A 16,258-nucleotide genomic window follows, 5' to 3' on the forward strand; every position below is an offset into this window, starting at 1 on the left:
AAAATCTGCTAAAAACCGAAGCCTAACATTGAAACAGCAGTTGTCATTAACTGAAAGGGGCATAGAAAATGAAGCAGTGTTTCTGTAGACTATTCAATGTCATTGGTGTTTGCAAAAGTGTCTCTCCATTTGTGTTGTTTTTCAAATGTCTTGTTCTTTTTCTTACTTACAGCACTCAATGACATCGAACAGCACGGATTGATTCACACCGTATTTGTGCTTGTAAACTGCATAATGTGATATAAATACACACACCCTCAAAATGTCAATTTCACTCATTTATTAACAAAACTGTTCCACATTAAAATAAGGATAATATATTAAAGGAAAATATTTGTTTCACAACACCTCAGTCACCTTCCATTAAGCATATCTTGCCTTATAACTGTGGCTATGATAACAAATCGATTTTTAGTTTTATATATATATATATATATATATATATATATATATATATATATATATATATATATATATATATATGTATATATATATATATATATATATATCAGTGTTTCCCATAAACTGCCAAGATACCTGTGCGATGGGGGCGTGACTATGGGCGTGGCTATGGGCGTGGTCACCATGACATCATCGAGTAATTTGCATAATTTACTACAATGATATGATTTTCTCTAAAAAGGCTCAAAAAATGTATACTTACTAATTAATAATAACAGTTTTGTTTTAAACGTCCATCCATCCATCCATCCATCCATTTTACAATATAATTACAACACTTTATGTACATATTTATATACAGATTTGAACAATAAGTTATTCACTGAAATATATTTATTAATTGTGGTTCTTACAAAAAATATATCTTATAAAATATAAAAGTTAAAATGTCTCTTAAAGCTCTGCCCCTTTAGCCTACTACTACAACCATATTATTTACCAGCAACATAAAGTGAAACAGAGGCAGAGGTGTCCTGCCACAGTCAGTAACAAATAAACAGAAAACAGTAGTGGTCAAATACAAATAAAGCAGCAAGAGAAGTATCCTACACTTCTCTTTTGTAAAGTAAATCTGAACAGCCTATATGAGCATCTACATCAACTATATGATTTGCCTGAGAAGCTGGACAGGACAAAAAAAAATTAAAAAAATAAATAAAATGTATTTTATTTTTTTATTTTATTTGTGGCGGACGTAATTCTTTCGTGGCGGGCCGCCACGAATAAATGAATGCGTGGGAAACACTGTATATATATATATATATATATATATATATATATATATATATATATATATATATATATATATATATATATATATATATATATATAAATATATATATATATATAAATATATATATTACGATTAAAAAAAACCTGGCAGTTCAATTTTATCATGAAATTTATGGTGTTTTTTACACTCTCTTTTTGCAAAGTTAAGAACTGTACTACGGTGTTTTTACGATACAATTCGGGGGATTGAGCTGCCAGTTTTTTACCGTTAAATCTTTGGCCATTTTTTCCAGTTTATTACTTCAAATTAAAAAACAGTACCACTATTCTTTTTACCACAAAATTCTGGCGACTGAGCTGCTACTTTTTTTTTTTTTTTACCGTAAAATCTATGTTTCCTGTTTTTACAGTGCATTACTGTAAATGCAAAATTGTTACCACCAATGATTTGACGGTAAATTTTTGCCGACTGAGCTGCAAGCTTTTTTACAGTAAAATCTCCTGACTTTTTTTTACAGTGTAGCCTTGTGGATATGCCATCAAATATTGTGCATCTTGAAAGAGTGGGCCATATGAAATGACAGGACTCTGGGCATCCCCGTCTTAGAATGTTCACCATGCACAGCATCATTAAAGGTGTACACCGTACTTGAATCTGCATGGAACACTTACCCCTTTATAAAGATAGAACTAAATACGTGATTTATATGCTTGCAGTTGTGTTGTGATTCCCTCAGTGAGATGAGGATTATTTTGGAAGGCAACAAGACTTTAATGAAAACCTCTGTTCTCATAATTGCACATCTGTTTCTCATTGCCAGCGCCTGTACTTTCCCCACCTCAGGTGACTGAAGGTAGATCAGGACGGACAAACCTGTCTGCTCTCTGCAGATCACTGCTGACATGCAAGGACGACTCCCGCAGATGTTTTCAACATTTCATAACACACGCACACGCACACACGAACACACACACGCACACACACACAAACACGCACACTCACACACACACACACGCACACAAACACACACACACACACACCCTCTCGTACATATGTACAGCAAGTGGTGAGTTTGTGTAAGACTTGATTACCACCCGGTGGTCAGTGTGAAACTAGCAGCTTCAATCAACATAGAGGAAAAGAGGAAGAATCATTAGAAGAAGAAAAATTAGAAGGAGAAAAAGAAGAAGAAGAAATATATTTATTTATAATAATCGGGACATCATAAACCAAGTGAAACATTTTTGATTTATGACTAAATTACACATTACAAATTTTATATATATATATATATATATATATATATATATATATATATATATATATATATATATATATATATATATATATATATATATATATATATATATATATATATATATATATATATATATATATATATATATATATATATATATATATATATATATATATATATATATATATATATATATATATATATATATATATATATATATATATATATATATATATATATATATATATATATATATATATATATATATATACTATGTGATGTGCAGTGAGGTTTGAGGTTGGGGAGGCACTGACCCAGGCCCGGCCCTAACCAATCTGGCACCCTAGGCAGTGAAGTGTATATACTCACAAGAAACCGAATAGCTTTGTCTTTGACCTTTTTCTTTTACTTAAAGAAAGCAAATTAACAATCAGAATAGTTAACAAGATAAAAAAAAATATGGATAAATAAATGAATACAAAAAATAAAAAATGAATATATGAAATACAATATTTTTTACATATATAAACACAAAATAAAACGTGTCAACAAGTTGCATAAAATAAATTAAAAATACAATATAAATAAGGCACTGCACAAAACAAGATATCAAACCAGTATGACTTTAACAACTATATTACAAAAAAAGGGGATCCTACAGAGTTCTCTATTTGTGCTTTTTAATATTGCATTAACTAGAATGACTTACAAATTACTGTACACCAGGGAGTACTGTAATTACCTAACGTTACATTATTATTTTCCATAACAATTTAGCCCCCTCCACAATATTAACCCGACGTTAAAACAGAACTAGCTATTTATTGATTAGCAATTGCCGAATCATGTAACATTAGCTTAATGCTAAAAAGACAGGTTACTATCACATTCTGTAACAGACAAATAATTTCATGTAGGCTAACGTTACCTACCTGCTACCTCTGTCTTTTTCTCGTTTCTCCCCTTCTTTTCTCCCCTGGGCACCTGACAGTTTTGGCCGTTTTGACATCTTGTGTTGATTTTTTTATGTGGTGACGTCCAAAAAGAGTCATGATACGGGAAGGGAGGGGGCGCACCGTGCCTGGGGAGGGGGGGCGTAATGTTGTAACAAATAATATTTCTATTAAATAGGCTTTACTTTGCATTTTAATTAACGTGGGATTATTTTATGTATTTAGAAATAATAGTACCAACTTTTTTTTTTTTTCCTCCAACATTTGTGGCACTGGCGTGGCGCCCCCTGATGGACGGCCCCCTTCGCATTTGCCTATACGGCCTATGCCACGGGCCGGCCCTGCACTGACCCACTAGTCAGATTTACAAACATACAGTATGATGCAATGGCACCGGCTTAAAATAAAAAAAAACACACACAGTATGACGCTAGAATAAAACATTTCAACACACTTAGCACAGAATTAACACAACAAATGCAGAGCAGGAAACTTTTTGACTTGGGGGCCGCATTGGGTTAAAACAATTTGGCCAGGGGCCGGGCTGTATATTTATATCATATATATATATATATATATATATATATATATATATATATATATATATATATATATATATATATATATATATATATATATATATATATATATATATATATATATATATATATATATATATATATATATATATATATATATATATATATACAGTATATGTATATACATATATATATATGTATATATATACACTGTATATATACAGTATATATATATATATATATATGTATATATATATATATATATATATATATATATATATATATATATATATATATATATATATATATATATATATATATATATATATTCCTCGCGCACTAATTGACTGAAAGAGCGCAGACACAATGATGTCACGTTATCAATGGGAAAATGCATTTTTAGACAATATGATATGCCTGAGCGGCTAGGAGACACAGAGAGTAACAAGCGGTGGAAAATGTATTAAAAAGGACATATTTTAAAATATAACAATGAAAAATTAAACAAATAAAACATAAAAAAATATATTTATATACGTATATATATATATATATATATATATATATATATATATATATATATATATATATATATATATATATATATATATATATATATATATATATATATATATATATATATATATATCTTCTTTTTTTAGGCCGGATTTTGGACGCTGGCGGGCCGTAATTTGGGGACCCCTGCACTAGGTAGTATATCTTACCTTTACTTGTAAATGAAGTCCATTCGCCTTTCCTTCTAGATGAAGATCTCTATGACTTTGTTGTATAAGTCCTCCTTTTTCTCTTTTTCTTTGAGTTTTAAAAGTCTCTCTTCCTCAATTGAGATAATTGCCACGAAATGTAAACTCCTGTTTCCCCAAAAAGCATGTGGCGTTTATCAGGTCTTTTAAAGGCCTACTAAAATGACATTTTTTTATTCAAACGGGGATAGCAGATCCATTCTATGTGTCATACTTGATCATTTCGCGATATTGACATATTTTTGCTGAAAGGATTTAGTATAGAACATCGACGATAAAGTTTGCAACTTTTGGTCGCTGATAAAAAAAGCCTTGCCTGTACCGGAAGTAGCGTGACGTCACAGGTTGAAGGGCTCCTCACATTTCCCCGTTGTTTACAATGCAGCGAGAGCGATTCGGACAGAGAAAGCGACGATTACCCCATTAATTTGAGCGAGGATGAAAGATTTGTGGATGAGCATCGTGAGAGTAAAGTACTAGAGTGCAGTGCAGGACGTATCTTTTTTCGCTCTGACCGTAACTTAGGTACAAGGGTTCATTGGATTCCACACTTTCTCCTTTTTCTATTGTGGATCACGGATTTGTATTTTAAACCACCTCGGATACTATATCCTCTTGAAAATGAGAGTCGAGAACACGAAATGGACATTCACAGTGACTTTTATCTCCACGACAATACATCTGCGAAGCTCTTTAGCTACGGAGCTAACATGATAGCACATCGGGCTTAAATGCAGATAGAAACAAAAGAAAGGGGCAGGGCTATATATATATATATATATATATATATATATATATATATATATATATATATATATATATATATATATATATATATATATATATATATATATATATATATAGATATATATATATATATACACACAAACCCCATTTCCATATGAGTTAGGAAATTGTGTTAGATGTAAATATAAACGGAATACAATGATTTGCAAATCATTTTCAACCCATATTCAGTTGGATATGCTACAAAGACAACATATTTGATGTTCAAACTGATAAACTTTTTTTTTTTTGCAAATAATCATTAACTTTAGAATTTGATGCCAGCAACACGTGACAAAGAAGTTGGGAAAGGTGGCAATAAATACTGATAAAGTTGAGGAATGCTCGAATGCTCATCAAACACTTATTTGGAACATCCCACAGGTGAACAGGCAAATTGGGAACATGTGGGTGCCATGATTGGGTATAAAAGTAGATTCCATGAAATGCTCAGTCATTCACAAACAAGGATGGGGCGAGGGTCACCACTTTGTCAACAAATGCGTGAGCAAATTGTTGAACAGTTTAAGAAAAACCTTTCTCAACCAGCTATTGCAAGGAATTTAGGGATTTCACCATCTACGGTCTGTAATATCATCAAAGGATTCAGAGAATCTGGAGAAATCACTGCACGTAAGCAGCTAAGCCCGTGACCTTCGATCCCTCAGGCTGTACTGCATCAACAAGCGACATCAGTGTGTAAAGGATATCACCACATAGGCTCAGGAACACTTCAGAAACCCACTGTCAGTAACTACAGTTGGTCGCTACATCTGTAAGTGCAAGTTAAAACTCTCCTATGCAAGGCGAAAACCGTTTATCGCAAAACACCCACGAACGCCGTCGGCTTCGCTGGGCCTGAACTCATCTAAGATGGACTGATACAAAGTGGAAAAGTGTTCTGTGGTCTGACGAGTCCACATTTCAAATTGTTTTTGGAAACTGTGGACGTCGTGTCCTCCGGACCAAAGAGGAAAAGAACCATCCGGATTGTTATAGGCGCAAAGTTGAAAAGCCAGCATCTGTGATGGTATGGGGGTGTATTAATGCCCAAGACATGGGTAACTTACACATCTGTGAAGGCACCATTAATGCTGAAAGGTACATACAGGTTTTGGAGAAACATATGTTGCCATCCAAGCAACGTTACCATGGACGCCCGTGCTAATTTCAGCAAGACAATGCCAAGCCACGTGTTACATCAACGTGGCTTAATAGTAAAGGAGTGCGGGTACTAGACTGGCCTGCCTGTAGTCCAGACCTGTCTCCCATTGAAAATGTGTGGCGCATTATGAAGCCTAAAATACCACAACGGAGACCCCCGGACTGTTGAACAATTTAAGCTGTACATCAAGCAAGAATGGGAAATAATTCCAACAGAGAAGCTTAAAAAATGTGTCTTCTCAGTTCCCAACGTTTACTGAGTGTTGTTAAAAGGAAAGGCCATGAAACACAGTGGTGAACATGCCCTTTCCCAACTACTTTGGCACGAGTTGCAGCCATGAAATTCTAAGTTAATTATTATTTGCCAAAAAAAAAATAAAGTTTATGAGTTTGAACATCAAATATCTTGTCTTTGTAGTGCATTCAATTGAATATGGGTTGAAAAGGATTTGCAAATCATTGTATTCCGTTTATATTTACATCAAACACAATTTCCCAACTCATATGGAAACAGGGTTTGTATATATATATATATATATATATCAGAACCAGAATCTGAATCAGAATAGTTTTTTATTGTTTGAGAACTGGTTCACAAACGAGGATTTTTTCTTGGTGCAATCGTATATATATATATATATATATATATATATATATATATATATATATATATATATATATATATATATATAAATATATATATATATATATATATATATATATATATATATATATATATATATAAATATATATATATATATATATATATATATATATATATATATATATATATATATATATATATATATATATATATATGTATATATATATACATATATATATATATATATATATATATATATATATATATATATATATATATATATATATATATATATACTGTATATATATATGTATATATATATATATATACTGTATATATATATATATATATATATATATATATATATATATGCAGTATACTTGATAGTATTCAGTATATTTTATAGCATACAGTAGTACTTGACTACCACCCTGTGGTCAGACTGAGACTTGCAGGTAAAACTAGACCCCAGGTGAGCACGAATGACGCTCCAAAACGCAAACACTGATCTCAAACTATACACGCAGACACAAAATGGCGAAAATGACAAATGTTGCAATTACATAAACACTGCCGAAACAAACAGGAACATGCACAAGTAAAGGCCAGAAAAAAAAACTCAAAATGCATTAGAGAAATTTTGCACAAAACATAAAACCACAAAAAACATTTTTATGCACGTAAAACACTTAAAACCTTTAGCCTATCGGTGTGTGGAATAAATTATGGAATGGATTAAAAACAATGTACAAATATGATCCAGTTTAAAATAGTGTTTACCAAGTACAAGGCAGAAGAATCCTGATTAACATCTTGAACCTTGGTAGAAAATTAGACATCATCTATTGTCTATTATTCATTACATATCCAAACATTATGCAAATGTATATGTATGCATGTGAGCTTTATTGACGTATTTATATACTCTTTTGGTTGTTTGGGAATGAACAAATGTGTTTATTAAGAAAGGGAGAACATGTCGACTTAAATGAGGTCTGCTTCTTCCTACTTCTTTTCAGACATGTCAAATTGTAAATGTGTACAGTAAATGTGTGATGTACCATATTGTAACTGTATATATGTTCAAATGCACCATATTGTAACTGTATATATGTTCAAATGTAATATATTGTAACTATACATTTTCAAATGTACCATATTGTAACTGTACACATGTTCAAATGTAGCATATTGCAACTGTACACTCAAAAAAATGACTCATTGGATGAACTCAATTAAAATGAGGGCAGGATTTCCATCCAACAAATATATGTTGCCCCAACTCAAAATTAGTACATTCTCACAATACAATAAAAATTTGTTAATCCAATATATTTTTAGCAAATAAATCCAAACTGAAATTATTGCAATAACTAAGCGAAATTTATTTACATTTGTCAGAATAATTTTTAACAAATACATCTAAAATGAAATTATTTTGGTTACTAAGTGAAATGTTTTTATATGTGCCCAACTCAAAATTAATTGGAAATTAAGCAAGCTAAAAATCACCCTAGATCCCATAAAAACACATCAGACAAAACCTGGTTGGTATTTTTAATGTAGAATAATTCTTAATTCAACAATCTTGAATATAACACCACAAGATGTCAGTTACTTGCAAACACAAACCAAAATGTTGCGTTTGAGTGAAAACAAAACATTAAGAAGTCAATTTTACATAAAGATGTCAGATTTGCTACCAACACATACCAAGAACTTAGTTTTATATAAACAAAGATGTCAAATTGACTTGATACAAAGCACAGAGAACTCAGTTTTAGTTATACAACCCCCAAGAAACAGTTTTACCTTTTCTTAAATAACTCGAGGCAAACTTTATGAGAAATGGTTCTCCAAAATAGTTTAAAGTGGTGTAAAATTAACACTCAGCGCCACAAAGGAAACTGCAAAAACACATCTGAGTCCTGCACAAGTGTGCTAAAGGAACCATTAGCCTTAATGTACTTAGAGTTCCATCCATCCATTTTCTACCGCTTGTGCCTTTTGGGGTTGCGGGGGGTGCTGGAGCCTATCTCAGCTGCTTTCAGTAAAGAAAAGAAAACAAGGCAAATACAAAATTCCCATGCATCAAATTGGCAACAAACAAAAATAAATAAGAAAAAATTAACATTCACAGACCAGGAATCTGATACTAATGGGATGCTAGTAGCAAATATCCTTTGAATGTAAGCAAGTAAAAACAAAACATGAGACAGTACTAGCTATTAAAAAAATAAATAAAAAATGAATAAAATCCAAAATCTTGAATCGAACTTAATCCATTTATCCTGAGTTGAGTGATGAAACGGAGGAGAGAAATGGTTGCGAGAAGTGTGGAGGGTAGTCACACTCAGAGATAAAATGGGGAGGTAAAGTTCATCCAGTCTAAACCCTAAAGTAATCGCTCTCCACTCCCCATGACTGCATTTCAAATGTTAATCGTGTACTTCCAGCAGTTCAGTAAACAGCCTCTTCTTCCCTGTAACTTAGTAAATTCTGAGTCCAATTCTCAAGTTCAAAATGTTGTAGGTCATAGATTGTCTTTAAATGGGGTGAAAATGAAGGCAAAAACAATACAACCAAAAATAAAGATCTGATGATGAACTTTGTCAACAAGTGTTCACCTCTCATGCAAGCAACTTGATTTTCAGCTGCTGTATCTTTGTGTTCAGCTTGTGCCCATCCAGGTTCATTAGGATCTTCTGGAAAAACTCAAATGTGTACTTGAAGTTGTCTGGAAAGCTTAGATCAAGGGCATAAATGAGCCCAAACATCATTATGATTCCCATGATGACGGTGTCCACGTTGCTCAGGACTTTGATGCCTTCGATAACAACTCCATCGCCATCTTCACGGATTATGTATATCTCATGACTGAGGGCAATGTCCTTTTCTGAATCCTCAGTGGCGGAGGCCTGAACAACAACACAAAAACAGAACACTTGTGTTAGGTAAAATGCTGAACACCACTAGCAGAAAATTAATTAGCTGTTTTTTTTTAAGTCCTCTTTGCCTGTCAAATTAATCATTTATGTATCATGAGTTAAACGTGATTGGAAAGTTAACCATATATATATATATATATATATATATATATATATATATATATATATATATATATATATATATATATATATATATATATATATATATATATATATATATAATAATAATATAATGTTTGAAATTGGCCCGTAAATAACTTCAGCAAGCAGCCATGAACATAATGCAATTGCTGCAACATGATCCTTTAGGCCAGTGTTTTTCAACCACTGTGCCGCGGCACACTAGTGTGCCGTGAGATATTGTCTGGTGTGCCGTGGGAAATTATGCAACTTCACCTAATTTATCCCAAAAATATTTTTGGCAAATCAATAATTAGAATCTGCCAATAATGTGCCGTTGCTTAGTGTCTGTGCTGCGTAAAACCCGGCAGGGTAACCACGTAATACTCCATGTCAGTAGGTGGCAGCATTGCTTTGTAAAAGTCGGAATGTGTCGGGTGAGACGAGGATGGTTTGTTGTGATCCCGATATGCAGACCACAGTGGGAGGCAGGGTGCAGGTAAAAAGGGTATGTAATGCTTAAATCCAAAATGAACGAAAGGAAAAGGCTATGCAAAACAAAAGTCAAACTGAACTGGCTACAAAGTAAACAGAGACAAAATGCTGGACGACAGCAAAAACTTACGGCGTCTACAAAGTACATCCGTACGTGACATGACAATCAACAATGTCCACACAAAGAAGGATAGCAACAACGTGAATAGCCTTGCTTGCTAACACAAAGCAGGTGCGCGGAGGCAGGGTGCAGGTAAAAAGGGTATGTAATGCTTAAACCCAAAATGAACGAAAGGAAAAGGCTATGCAAAACAAAAGTCAAACTGAACTGGCTACAAAGTAAACAGAGACAGAATGCTGGACGACAGCAAAAACTTACGGCGTCCACAAAGTACATCCGTACGTGACATGACAATCAACAATGTCCACACAAAGAAGGATAGCAACAATGTAAATAGCCTTGCTTGCTAACACAAAGCAGGTGCGCGGAATAGCGCTCAAAGGAAGACATGAAGCCACTACAGGAAAACACCGGCAAAACAGGAAGGGCCACCAAAATAAGCAAGACAAGAACTAAAGCACTACACACAGGAAGACACCAACACACTCAAAATAAGACACAACGACTTGGTGGAGTTACATTTTTTGTAGTTTTCTGCTGGTGGTGTGCCTCCGGATTTTTTTAATGACAAAAATGTGCCTTGCCTCAAAAAAGGTTGAAAAACACTGCTTTAGGCAACCACATCCCTATAGAGATGGACCTGTGGGACAGAAATAGCTGTTTTACTCCACAGGGCCTCTGCCCGTTTGCCACTACCAGCTTAGGAGACTCTGACTCTGTCTTTTCTTGCACCTACCATTGATTTCAAACAAAAATTTAAATTCAAAGAGCCCCATTGTTTACAAAATGCCAGTTATTCAAAAAGTTGTAGTGTGTTGAGCTCAAAGGACCACAATATATGTAAATAAGAATGGGTAACACTATTTCATGCTGCTGTGTAACACAAACTATTAACTTACCAGATATTCCTTGAAGAAAGTGTCTGGATCTTCATTGAGGTAGATAACAAGGGTTCTCAGGATGCACTCCCTCCTGATGTCAATGTCGTCACACTAAAGCAGGGTGAAAAATCAAAACAGAATTTAGCAAAATATTGGTGCAACAGTGGCACAGGGAGGGGGGCAAGTTGACGAGAGTGTGTAAAGAAAACTAGATAAACCAATACAGCTTCTGAAGACTAGAGTATAGCATCTTTAACACATTTCTGAGCAGAGCACACAACCATAAAATAAATAAGTGTATATGTGTGTGTGTGTGTGTGTGTGTGTATATATATATATATATATATATATATATATATATATATATATATATATATATATATATATATATATATATATATATATATATATATATATATATATATATATATATATATATATATATATATAAATTAATAAAACAGTTCTACCATTTCTACTTACCAAATCTATGTTTGCCAGAACTTCTTTGATTCGTTGCCCCTTCACCTCCTTTGCTTTTGAAGATGTACATCAGCTTGAGTGAAACGTGGTCCAGTTGTGACACAAACTTTGACTGCAGTGGCTTTGTAGTGATCCACAAGAACTCCTCATTAATCTAAAAAATATTCAATAAAATGTATTTAGAAAAATTTGCCATTTTCTTACGGTTAAATATCAATACATAAAAATACAAGTTAACTTACTTCACTCTGCTGGAACAGGGCAGGCCACCGGTTTTTGAATCCCTCTATCATGGGCCTCTGTTCAACGACCTCTCGTTGTCTGTGGGAGAAGGTTTTTTCCATTTTTGCTTTTATCAGCACTTATTGTCACGCTTTTTTATTTCTGATAACAAAGCCATTCTCTTACTTTCCAAGCTTTCTGTGGTTTGGCCTTTTGGGTGCAGTGGTATGTAGTAAACTTCAGCCTTTTTCGCTTTCTTGAAGTTGGCTGCAGCTTTGCCTTGGCCTTATTCCACTGGTCATCTAGTATGTACTCAACTGGCTCTAAAACAGAAAAGTGAGATGTATAGTACTGTTTACATTTATATGCAGTAACAAGGGGGCCATCCTTTGCGATAGCTACGCCTAATTGATTGGCATAGGACTGTGGACAGCTCATCAGTTAGTGACTCTTGAACTTGTAGTTTATGATGCTGAAATACATCCCAAACTAAAACTTTTTTGACAGGCCAAGAAGCTGTACTTAATATGTAGTGAAATTCAGAAAGGACCTCATCAATAACTGACTTTAGAATATGAACAATATTTTATAACTTCAATAAAATACAAGCAATTTCCTGTTCAATAGATATTTGAAGGTTCAATTATGTTGCATCATCACAACTAAGTGTTTTAAATTCATGATCTGTATCGACAGACTCTATTGGCCCAGCTTCAGATTTGTCTGACATTAGCTTTAAAATCTATCAATGAATGTTGGTTTTGTTTCCTATATTTGTGTGTGTTAAATGTACTGTATAAATTTGTTTTAAATGAGCAACCTAAAAACATACATGGAACCGTTTCATTACGCCTCAGATGTTGATTTATGTGTTGAAAATCTGTTTCTGTTGTAAGGTCTTTGCATGTGCACACATGACACTTGAATGTAGCTACTTCTGCTGTTTTGGGAGTTTGCCGTTTACCATTAACTTTGTATGTATGATTTAGTAGCTTACTCAATGTACTAAAACTGCATGGGCAATCTGTATATGGTCATGGATAGTGATAACTGCCCCTTAAATGCCTATGAGTCTGCCTAAAATGCTGCAACAACAAATACCTGCTAGCTAGTTCCAAACTGCATTCTTTATACTGCCACATTCATAATCCTGAAATAGGGAATAAAGAGAATTAGCATATATCACATCAAAAGGATGACAATGATAGAGATCAACTTGTACCACCATTAAACACATAACCTATTACTTACAATCACTAGGCTGCCACAAGGAGCTTGGTAACGCTTAACATTAGGAGGCTGCCACATGAAGCTTGAAAAAAATGATCAATCTGCAAAAGATGATAACATATTAAGTTGTGAGTGCAAGTACCAGAATACCTAGGAATGCAGACAAGTTGAAATTGAATAACAGTTTTAACCAATATAACAAGATAACATTTGAACATTTAGAATAGACTACCAATTATTTGACAAACAAATAAGTTTAAATAATTAAGTTAAACACATGAAATTATTTCAAATTCTGCCATTTTATTAAAATATCAAAACACACAGGAACAATATTAACCTTCCTGCATGTATTCACTGACCATGTGTAACCTAGAATCTACATTTACTGCTTAATCGACAGCTTTACTGAAGGAGAGAGGGTTTAAGAGGCAGAGAAAGGCAGAGATGATGGAGTTCAACAAAACAGAGCAAGCACAACAACAACCGGATCTGGTGCCTAAACTTCAACCAGATCCGTGTGCGTTGCGTGTCTGCTCCTGTCCGTCAAGGCTCCGTGCACCTTCGACCGTCCTCAAACACCGGCTGCGGTCTCCCTCCGCATCACTGCGAGCACAGCCGGTCTGCTGGAGTGCCGAGACAAACGAATTCTCGCGATAATAAAAGAGATTCACTCGCGATAGCGTGAGATAATACTCTGAATGAGATATAAAACACTATATAATCCTTATAAATACATATTCAATCACACATACAGGCAGTTTCCGGACAGCCGGAGCTGACGCGCAGCAGACCCAGAGGAAGCACACACATTGAATAAAGTCAAACTACACGGGCAGATATTTATCTCCGACTGTCGCGTCAATAATCTTCCCCGCTCACGCTGCTCCTCACGTTCATCCCGGCATGATTTATGTAATATAATAAGGGAGGGAAAGTTGGTTCACCTCACAATCATCTTGCAGTTTTCCGACTGTTCATGTGTGGACTATTAAGCTAGTGGCCATGGTGGAAGTTACCAAGCTAGCATGCAAAGTCGGACTTTAAAAGTAAAGTTCGCCCCCACAAACAATTCACGAAATGTGGTATAAACTTTATACCATGAATACACTAGCGGTACAGTCTACAGCTACAGTCTACTACAGCTATATTAAAAAAAAAGAATACTTACCAAAGACCGAGCTGAGCTCCAACCTGCTTCCCGGTTCCTGCTGATTGCGGTGCACTCCCGCCAGAAGACATTATGCTAATGAGTAATGCCCGCGAAGATGATATGCGCATGCGCAGAAGGTGGCTCCATGTTCTGAACTCATTTATTTTGCGTTGATCAACATCAAATCAATCCCATAGGATCAATTATAAGAAATGTTATGTTTCACTGACTAAATATATATGTGTATATTTTAAAACTAGATATTTTTGAATAAATTCAACAATACTTAAATGTGTCACATCTAAGAAGGGCTTGAATAATTTTTTTGAGTGTATACATGTTCAAATGTACCAAATTGTAATTGTATACATGTTCAAATATACCTTATTGTAAGTGTAAACATGTTCAAATGTACCATATTGTAACTTTGTAGATGTTCAAATGCACCATATTGTAACTATGTTAAAATGTACCATATTGTAACAGTATACAAGTTCAATGCACCATATTGTAACTGTATGTTCAAATCCGTTGTGGTGAAGAAGGAGCTGAGCCGGAAGGCAAAGCTCTCAATTTACCGGTCGATCTACGTTCCCATCCTCACCTATGGTCATGAGCTTTGGGTTATGACCGAAAGGACAAGATCACGGGTACAAGCGGCCGAAATGAGTTTCCTCCGCCGGGTGGCGGGGCTCTCCCTTAGAGATAGGGTGAGAAGCTCTGCCATCCGGGGGGAGCTCAAAGTAAAGCCACTGCTCCTCCACATAGAGAGGAGCCAGATGAGGTGGTTCGGGCATCTGGTCAGGATGCCACCCGAACGCCTCCCTAGGGAGGTGTTTAGGGCACGTCCGACCGGTAGGAGGCCACGGGGAAGACCCAGGACACGTTGGGAAGACTATGTCTCCCGGCTGGCCTGGGAACGCCTCGGGATCTCCCGGGAGGAGCTGGACGAAGTGGCTGGGGAGAGGGAAGTCTGGGTTTCCCTGCTTAGGCTGCTGCCCCCGCGACCCGACCTCGGATAAGTGGAAGAAGATGGATGGATGGATGGATGTTCAAATGTACTATATTGTAACTCTATACAAATTCAAATGTACCATATTGTAACTGTATACAAGTTCAAATGCACCATATTATAACTGTATGTTCAAATGTACCATATTGTAACTGTATACATGTTCAAATGCACCATATTGTAATTGTATACATATCCAAATGCACCATATTGTAACTCTATGTTCAAATGTACCATATTGTAATTATGTACAAATGTACCATATTATAAACGTATACATGTTCAAATATAACATATTGTAACAGTATACATGTTCAAATGTACCATATT

General features: G+C 34.6%; 1 long non-coding RNA gene across 1 annotated transcript; it reads right to left on the minus strand.

The window, feature by feature from the left end:
* Positions 1-12,355: 12,355 nt before the first annotated feature.
* On the minus strand, positions 12,356-14,987 carry LOC133632023 (uncharacterized). The gene is made up of 6 exons (XR_009821642.1): positions 14,935-14,987; positions 13,785-13,864; positions 13,635-13,683; positions 12,720-12,856; positions 12,554-12,632; positions 12,356-12,465 (listed from the first exon to the last, which is right to left on the minus strand). It is a non-coding gene; the product is annotated as an uncharacterized LOC133632023 (long non-coding RNA).
* Positions 14,988-16,258: the final 1,271 nt, after the last annotated feature.

The sequence above is a fragment of the Entelurus aequoreus genome, linkage group LG17, assembly GCF_033978785.1.
Source record: "Entelurus aequoreus isolate RoL-2023_Sb linkage group LG17, RoL_Eaeq_v1.1, whole genome shotgun sequence".
NCBI lineage: Eukaryota > Metazoa > Chordata > Actinopteri > Syngnathiformes > Syngnathidae > Entelurus > Entelurus aequoreus.